The 9,880-nt window shown below is 50.9% G+C and overlaps 1 pseudogene; it reads right to left on the reverse strand.

Annotated features, from left to right (window-relative positions):
• Positions 1-381: 381 nt before the first annotated feature.
• On the reverse strand, positions 382-1,728 carry LOC130851033 (developmental pluripotency-associated protein 2-like; annotated as a pseudogene).
• Positions 1,729-9,880: the final 8,152 nt, after the last annotated feature.

The raw sequence follows: 9,880 nt of genomic DNA on the forward strand, positions 1-9,880 counted from the left end.
GGAGTGTTTGGATTCAAACTCCCATTCCTGAAGGAGCTAATGTAAGCTCATTCTGGGAGAGCCCCAAGGCAGCTCTGGGCTCTGCCCAAACCCCAGCATGGAGGATTTGGAAAGGCCCAAAGAATGAGCCAAAACCCTCTTTCCCCTTTACAATTCCAGCGCCAATAGCTCTTCCCAGAGACCAGCCCTTTCATAGTGGCGTCATCTGTACATCCTCAGGGCCAAGCGATGATGGAAATCCGGCATTCCAGTTCTTCCCAGCCAACTGGAGCTGCAGCCTTGCACCCTACGGAGTGCAGCTCCCGTCCACCACCCAAAGCCGGGAGGAAACCAGGTACAGCTGCTGAACAAGACGTCCTTGGCATCTCACTGGAGTCCGCTCTACCAGGTCTCATGAAAAGACGTGAGCTCAGCTTCTGGACCAAGCATCCAGCTCTCCGAGTCCGCGGCAGTGGGCAGTGGCTCTGCCAGCGGCCACACCCAGAATCACCTCTGACTTAAAATCCACTGCACGTCCCAAACCCTCTGAGGTTGAAGAAGGGGGGGAGCAGGAAAAAAAGGAAGGAAAGGAGTCACCCCATCCAGGCCACCCTGTGAAATAAGGAAGCATTCCAGGACACGTGGGGAGTAGACATCCACTGTGTTTTGAGTTTGCTTGTGTGTTTGTTTCTAACAAACATTTTTTATATTGAGATAAAATTGGTATATAACGTCATGTTACAGGCGTACAACATAGTTATTCAATATTTCTGTACACTACAAAATAATAGACCCCGATAAGTCTAGTTACCATTATTACCATACAATTACACCCCCCCCACCGGTTCATCCATCACACCCACCCCCTCACCCCTTCCCCTCTGGTAACCATTTATTTTGTATTAAGACATGGACCATCTACGTTCCTTTTCTTTCTTTCTTTCTTTTTTTTTTTTTTTTTTTTGCCACACAGTGAAAGTGCCAAGTTCTAACCACTGGACCACCAGGCAATTCCCAACATGGACCATCTAAAAGCAATGATGTTGGCATGTCCAAACCAGGTTTCTTCCTCTTTCCCATTGCAGTTAATCTTTTCATAATTTTCTTATTCCTCTCAGCACATTCAGGGCATAACACACCATCTTCTAGGTCTGGGGATGGGAAAGTGCAGGCAGGTAACATGAAGAGAGAGCTCATCCTGCTGGCAGTGTCAGGCACCCAGGCCTGACCTGCATGGACCTGCAGGTGAACCCAGCTTTCTGTGTCTTCTAAGAGCCATCTGCCATGGGCCACACACCACCAGACACCTGAGGTTGCGGCAGAAAGGACTCATCAGAGGTAGGAAGGGGCCACGAATTCACAGCCTTAGGTTGAATGGCTCTTGCAACAATTCTGCCAACATGGTTTCCTGAGCCAGCATTATCATTCCAACCACGTTAGTCCTTTCTTTGCTCTCACGCATCCTACTTTTCCAAATGCTTGCTCTCTCAGTCACCATCTTGCATTTCCTTGAACACGACTGCCGTCTGGCCTCCCGTGATGATTCTGGAATATGCTGCTCTTTTTCAGAATAAGCATGTTTCTGGAGTCTCAGATAAACCTCTATTTTCTTGCCATCGGTACTCAAAGTACATTGTTGGCGCCAGTTCCACAAAGTGTCCAGACGCGCTGTATTCATTTGGAGGCATCATGATCGGCAGGGGAGAATGGTTTCCTACAACTAGATTTGGGGCAAGCCTTGAACTGTTCGTTTGTTTAAAGAGGATAAGCTTGATCATTTATACTCAGTGGCTCCACGGTGACTTTTTTTTATATTTTTTATTTTGTTTATTTATTTATTTTGGCTGCACTGGGTCTTAGTTGGGGCACGAAGTCTTCTTAGTTGCGGCCCGTGGGATCTCAGTTCCCTGACCAGGGATTGAACCCAGGCCCCCTGCATTGGGAACTTGGAGTCTTACCCACTGGACCACCAGGGAAGTCCCTCCACATTGACTTCCGAAAGAAGAAACACCTGGTTGCATTTGATGGTCTTCAGCAATTCCCTCATTAACTGGAACCAATGTAAGAATCACATGTTCGTCATCTAATGCCTCTTCAAAGAAATTCTTCTCGTAATTTAGGTGTGCCATTTTTCTGTTTGTTTGTTTTTTTTAACTTTTTATTGGGGTGGAATTCATATAACATAAAATTAACCCCCGTAAAGTGAATAACTCAGTAGCATTCAGTACACAGTGTTGTGCAAACAGCATCTCTATTTGGTTCCAAATCATTTCTTCACACCAAGAGGAAACCCCCTACCCATTAAACCACCATCACTCCCGTTGGCCCTCCTCCCAGCCCCTGGCAACCACCAATCTGCTTCCTGTCTCCGGAGTTAGCTGTTCTGGACTTTTCATATGAAGGGAGGCAGGCAGTTTGAAACGAGCCATCTGTTGCTTTTATCTGCCGAGCACCCCATCTCCTCTTCTGCTGATGGTAGCACCCACGCTCCACTTCGGGGAAGCCACCCCACAACTCCCCCCCAGTCCACATGGCTGCCCCACACACTGCGTGCGGGGGCGGGCACATGACCCAAACCTGGCACACGTCACCGTGATTGGTTCAGGGGTGGGCTTGTGACTCGAGCCCCGCCAATGAGAGCAGCTGCAGGACTTCTGGAGCAAGTGGCGTCTCTGCTTGGCTCGCTGAATCAGCCGAACGGGAAGCTGGGCTTCCTGGCAGCCACCTCTGTCGCCATGGCAGGGGGTGCCCACCTGGGAAAGAAAGCCACCCAGAGGAAAGCAGAGATAAAACACGGACTCCGCGCAAAGGGTTCATGTGCCAGAAGCAAAGAAAGCCAAACTCTGAGCGTGTGTGCAGCAAAACAAGGATTTGGTGGCAGGGCACCAAGCAAGGGAATGGGAAACAAGTGTCAGATCCACTCCAACCTGGCCTCTGAGTTAGGGATCTCTCTAAGGAAAGAACAAAGGAGCTGGGGTTCAGCATCTTAATCATCTGTGGCCTGTGTGTCTGTGAACTTGTTTTTTTTTTTTTTTTTCTTCTGTTATTTTTTATTTTTTGGGGGGTACACCAAGTTCAATCGTCTGTTTTTATACACATATCCCCGTATTTCCTCCCTTCCTTGACTCCCCCACCCTCGAGTCCCCCCCACCCTCCCCGCCCCAGTCCTCTAAGGCATCTTCCATCCTCAAGTTGGACTCCCTTTGTTATACAACAACTTCCCACTGACTATCTATTTTACAGTTGGTAGTATATATATGTCTGTGCTACTCTCACACTTCGTCTCAGTTTCCCCTTCACCCCCCGCCCCCTCCCATACCTCGAGTTCTCCAGTCCCTTCTCTGTATCTGCGTCCTTGATCTTGTCACTGAGTTCATCAGTACCATTCTTAGATTCCGTATATGTGCATTAGCATACAATATTTGTCCTTCTCTTTCTGACTTACTTCACTCTGTATGACAGATTGTGGTCTGTGAACTGGGGCCGTCTATGTCAACATAATCTGTGCAGGTCATCTTGACCTGGAAGACAACCCAGAACATCACATAAACTGTGATGACTATCGGAAAGCTGTGGCTCAAGGCACCTGAGCTTCACTACTCCCTGTTGATTAGGGAAACATGTGATCAAACATGTATAGGGGCTTCCCTGGTGGCACAGTGGTTAAGAATCTGCCTGCCAATGCAGGGGACACGAGTTCAAGCCCTGGGCCGGGAAGATCCCACATATCTTGGAGCAACTAAGCACATTCGCCACAACTACTGAGCCTGTGCTCTAGAGCCTGCGAGCCACAACTATTGAGCCCACATGCCACTGAAACCCATGTACCTAGAGCCCGTGCTCTGCAACAAGAGAAGCCACCGCATTGAAAAGCCCGAGCATCAAAACAGAGTAGCCCCTGCTAGGAGCTGCTAGAGGAAGCCCAGGTGCAGCAACAAAGACCCAATGCAGCCAATAAATAAATAAATGTATTTTTTTTAAAAAAAGTATGGGCTAGGACAAAGAGGAATAAGGAGACCAAGAACAGAAACCCAGGTATTATTTTAATTATAAATTAATCATAAGACTTGGTTTCAGTGGGAGGCTGGTCAACATTGTCTGAGCACCTGGATCCATCTGTGCCTGAAGGTGGTCTATCCTTGGACATTTCACTTTTGAAAGCCAATAACATCCTTTTGTGCTGAAGCTAGTTGGAACTTGGTTTCTGTAACATGCAACTAAAAGAGACCCGAACAATATATGTGGCATTATTTCACTCACCTGCCTTCCCATCCCTTATGGAATAAAATACAACTCCCTAGTAAGGAATATACAGTCTTCCTGATCCAACCCTGTCTCCCTCCTCCTTCATCCCTTGTACCCCACCGCCTCTAGTTTAATATGCCAGCCAAGCAGTTCATACACACACACATACACACACACACACACACACACACACACGCACACACACGATGCTTTTCCTGCCTTAGGGTCTCTGCTCTTGCTGTCTCCTCTGCCCAGAATGCTCTCATCACCCCCACCCGACCCCCAAACACTTACTCATCCTTTATCACCCAATTCAGGCATGACCTCTTCCAAAAAGCCTTCCCTGACTCAGTGCCCCACCTCTCCTCCAGCAGAAAGCTGTGTCCCCCGGGCTCGCCACAACTCTGCATGTGGTTCAGTCACAGGACTTGAGCGCACATTGTTGTTAATTATCTTCCCATGTCTCGTCTCCACCCCACTCCCCACCCAAACAGGGATCCTTTGGGGCCAAGTGTATGCCTGGCTCACTGCTGACTGCACAGTGCTTGGGCCACAGTGAAGCTTCAATGCATGTCTGTTGAATGAATGAATGAATGAATGAATGAATGAAATGAACTGCTTTAGAAGAGAGCTAATTTCCCAAGTTTTTCCCAAAGATGCAGAGTTTAAATTTATGCAGCAGCCTTCATCCAGGCAAGCGTCAGCTCCATTCTGTCCTGTACTTAAGGATGCAATGTCTAAACAGAGACACAAACATAGAGAATAAATGTATGGATACCAAGAGGGAAAAAGAGCAGGGAGGAACTGGGAGATTGGGATTGACACATATACATTACTGATACTATGTATAAAATAGACAACTGTTGGTAACATACTGTATAGCACAGGGAACCCTACTTAATGCACTGTGGTGTCCTAAATGGGAGGGAAATCCAAAACAGAGGGGATAGATGTATATGTGTGTGTGATTCATTTTGCTGTGCAGTAGAAATGTATACAACATTGTAAAGCAACTGTACTGCCGTAAAAATTAATTAATAAAAAATAAAAATAAAAATTCAGATTTTGAAAAGAAAAAAAAAAAAAACGATGTGGTGGCTAATATTTCAGTGACTGGTCTTTGCTTTGGCTGGGATTGGACTCTGGAGCCCTCCCCTCCCTGGAGCCGCACCCACCCCAGCCCGCAGTCGGGGGAAGGCGGGGATGGGGAGAGACGAGACCCGCTCCCAGGGAGGCCTCTGACTCCTACTGTTGATGGCAGGGAGCACAGAGTTCTCTCCCCCAGCCTGGGATGATTCTGATCAGGCCCTTACACGCCACCCAAAGCCTGTCTAAGGCTTCTCATAGCGGCCACAATAATTTCTTTAAATGTGAGAGCCCGGAGGCTGTCAGAGGGGGTCATCTGTCGTCCCCCCTTCCTCACCAATGACTCCGATTTGCAGACCAGCCAAGGCAATGATTTCAGGCCTCTGCCTGCCTCTGGCCAGCTGGCTTCATGCACTTAGATGTAGTGTCTGGACCTCCGTGAGCAGAGAGGGGCATCAGGAGGTGACATTGGCGGGTGGGGCCAGGACCCTCCCAGACACATTTTCCCTTGTTTCTGGGTCTCCCAAAAGGTATCACCCCTTTGGATGCCAGTTAAGGTGTGAACAGATGGGGCAGGGCTGAGCTGGATACCGGGAACTGACTGGGAACCGGCTACCCTGGAGTCAAAGGATGAAGAGGTAGAGATGTCTCTACCCCAACGACAGGTGATTTTACTTGGTTCCCAGTGGTCTTCTTCCCCTGCCAGTCCCTCTAGTTACTTGTCAGGGAGTAAAAGTTGCAATCTGGACACTGCGTGCCTCCTGGAGCTGCTGCTCTACCTTCACCCTATCGACTGCACACCTGGGCCCTAGAAGTCTAATAACCTGGCCCATCCTAGGACTTAATCAGGAAGAATGGGCCCCGATGTTCCAGGCAGTGTTGGGGGAACGACTGTTGGCTTCTCTCCTGGAGTCAGCAGGTCAAGGCCTGGTGGGATGGAAGGCCTCGTCCTCTGAGAAGCCGAGCCACTCACCTGCCACTTCCCTGCATTTGAAGTCACTGCATGGCCCACGTGCTCCCCCCGGGGTCACTCAGTAACCCTACAAGTTCCCAACCAGACCCAGCTGCCCCAGTGAACAAGCACAGGACCCAGCTCCTAACGTCAAAGGTTGCAGGACTTCCCTGGTGGCACAGTGGTTAAAAATCCACCTCCCAATGCAGGGAACACGGGTTTGAGCCCTGGTCCGGGAAGATCCCACATGCAGTGGAGCAACTAAGCCCGTGCACCACAACTACTGAGCCTGCGCTCTAGAGCCCATGAGCCACAAGTACTGAAGCCTGAATGCCTAGAGCCCATGCTCTACAGCAAGAGAAGCCCACGCACTGCAACGAAGAGCAGTCCCCGCTCACCGAAACTACAGAAAGCCCAAGCACAGCAATGAAGACCCAGTGCGGCCAATAAATAAAAATAAATAAATAAATAAATTTTTTTAAAAAAATAGCTAAGTCCCAGGGAACTCCCTGGCAGTCCAGTGGTTAGGGCTCGGTGCTTTCACTGCTGAGCTCCCCAGGGTCAATCCCTGGTCAGGGAACGAAGATCCCACAAGCTGTGTGGCATGGCCAAAAAAAAAAAAAAGTAGCTAAGTGCCAGAAGAGCACAGTGACAAAGTGCTCTGGGACCTGGGAGAGAACGAGAGAGCCAGGGTCCCTCTGAGGCTCACCCTCCTTGATTCAGTTTATGTGACAAGAACTTACAGAGCGCGTGTGCCAGGCATTGTTCTAAGAACAAACGCTAAGCCATTTCATTCTAAGAGCTTGGTGGAGGCAGTATTATTATTACCACATTTTATGGAAGCTAGGGGCACAGAGAGGTTGAATGAGTTACCCAAAGTCACACAGCTGCTAAGTGGCAGAGTGGCGTTTGTACCCCAGCAGTCTGGCTCTGGCTCTGCTCTTAGCCAGCCCACGTGCCATCCAACCGACTCCGAGGTCAGAGGTCAGCCAAGCCCAGGGATCCATGCGGGGCTGTGCGGTCCCAGGCTGGACAGCTCCATCGCTGTCTACCAGCCATCAGGGGTGGACTCCGGGAGCCACGTGGGGCCCTGCGATGGAGCAGCAGGAGGTGGCCTCCCTGTGCCACAGAACAAGGTTGTACACCTGCATTTGACTTGAATGAGCAGTTTGTTCTTGAAAGAAAAGCAACACAGTGAAACCGGACACTGGGTAAAGGCCCTCGCGTTCCACCAGTGAGAGGGACGGGCTCCGAGAGGCCGCTCCAGGACCCAGGCAGTCCCTTCCCGCCCGGACCACTGACCACGACATGAACACCCGCCCGAGAGAACGTTCCAGAGGCTCCTGCAGTCGCATCACCTCTCCCGGGGGGGTTGGGAGGGAGTCTCAGAGGTCAGCTCAGAGGCTGCCACCTCCCCCGTGAGAGCTGACTCACTCCTGGGAAAAGGAACAGGTGAAGTTCTAGAAGCAGGAGTGGATGGTGTTCCAAATGGTCTCCACTCTCAGAAAGGGGTAACTTCTGCATCAGGACAGCCCCACCCGGACAGAAACTCCACCAGGGCCCAAATTCTGCCTTCTTCACCGCGTGTGTGGTCCCAAAGCCCCGCAATCATCCTGTAAAGGACCAGCTGGTTAAGTCCACAGGCCCCGCTGCCCGGCTGAGACCATCACTCGCCACGCCTGCTTTCCCTTCTTCAGGATGTAAGGACGGGCTTGGCTTGTCCCAGTAAAACTTTATTTATGGATACTGACATTTGAACTTCATGTCAGTTTCACATGTCATGAAATAGTATTCTTTTGACTTTTTTTCCTCCTTAGCGTTTAAAAAGGTGAAAACCATCCCCAGCCTGCAGGTTGTACAAAAACAAGTTGTGGTGGGATGTGGCCAATGACCCCTGACATGGTGGCCTCACACCTTCGGGATCAAACCCAAGCACGAGGCTCGTCACATTCTGCCAATCAGGGCCCCCCCGGGCCCCCGTGGACCCCATGTAACCTCTGCAGTTCTCAGTTCACACCTGTCTTATGGGTTCTTCTGGAACATCCTTCCTCCTCCCTTTCCAACACTTGATTGTTTTTAAGGCTCAGTTCTGGGAAGCCTCTTCTCAATACACAGTCAGGTTTTTTGTTTGTTTGTGTGTTTGGTTGGTTGGCTGTGTTGGGTCTTCGTTGCTGTGCCTAGGCTTTCTCTAGTTGCAGAGAGCAGGGGCTACACTTCGTTGCGGAGCACGGGCTCTAGGTGCGCAAGCTTCAGTTGTTGTGGCACAGAGGCTCAGTAGTTGTGGCTCGTGGGCCCTAGAGCACAGACTCAGTACTTGTGGCGGACGGGCTTAGTTGCTCCAAGGCATGTGGGATCTTCCCGGACCAGGGATCGAACCCCTGTCCCCTGCATTGGCAGGTGGATTCTTAACCACTGAGCCACGAGGGAGGTCCACAGAGTCAGGTTTAGATGCTCTTCTTTTTATCACTGCCCAGAAACTACACCTTGGTGGGCTTGATGCCGAGTCTGAGGACAGCAGTTTGCTCCTTGGCCTCAGGCATCAGTCTGGACGCTCCTAAGTGCAGAGCCTGGGCTTTCCATCCCTGTTCCAGGGTGGAACATGGTAGGTGCTCAATAAAGGCTTGTAGAAACAATTCACCTTTCCCCTTGCCCCCTCCTCCTCCCCCTCCCCCTCCTCTCCTAGCCCCTGATGCTACTGGTCCCCAGGGCCCAGGCCCGGGCTCTTCTTTTCTCCATCCACCCTCGCACCTTCTGTGAGTTCATCCCATGTCAGGGCTTTAAGGCCATCGGCTTCCCACTCATATCTCCAGGTGGATATGGGGCGGGCATCTCGAGCCTTCCATGCCCCACACCTGCTCCTCTCACAGGCAACCCCATCTCAGGTGCAAAGCCTCCAAACCCCGGGTCACCCCTGAGCCCTCTCTTCTTCTCACGGCACTCGTCTAATCCACGAGAAAATCCTACCGGCCGAACCCTCAGAATACATTCACCACCTTCACGGTTCCCACTGGCCCCAGCCACCGGCCTCTCACCTGGATGGAGGCAAAAGCCTCTTAATTGGTCTCCCATCTCCCTGGTTTCTGCTTGCCCCGCCTTCACACAGCAACCAAAGGGACCCCATGACGACACACGCTCCCGAGCAAGTCACGCCTCTGCTCAGAGCCCTCCCGCGGCGCTCATCTCCGAGAACGAATGCGTGATCTTCACAGGGGTGTGTCTGCCAGGCACCACTGAAGCGTCTCACTCATTACGCCTCATGAGAGCCCCGAGGTACAGCCTGAGAAACAAAGGCCCAGGGAGGTGGAGTAGCTGGCCCAAAGCCACACAGCTAGCCGTGGCAGAGCTCAAATTCCTGACATTGGACTTCCTGATCACACCCCACTCTCTGAGGTCAGCTCCTCCATCTCTGCCCCAGGCACACTAGTCCCCTCCTTCTTTCTTTCTTCCAAATATTATTTTTGAATAAGTAATTCATGCATATGGCCCCGAATTTAAAATGTACACAAGGGGACTTCCCTGGTGGTGCAGTGGTTAAGAATTCGCCTGCCAATGCAGGGGACACAGGTTCAAGCCCTGGGCCGGGAAGATCCCACATGCCACAGAGCAGCTGAGCCCATG

Source organism: Hippopotamus amphibius, chromosome 1, assembly GCF_030028045.1.
Source record: "Hippopotamus amphibius kiboko isolate mHipAmp2 chromosome 1, mHipAmp2.hap2, whole genome shotgun sequence".
In the NCBI taxonomy this organism is placed as follows: Eukaryota; Metazoa; Chordata; class Mammalia; order Artiodactyla; family Hippopotamidae; genus Hippopotamus; species Hippopotamus amphibius.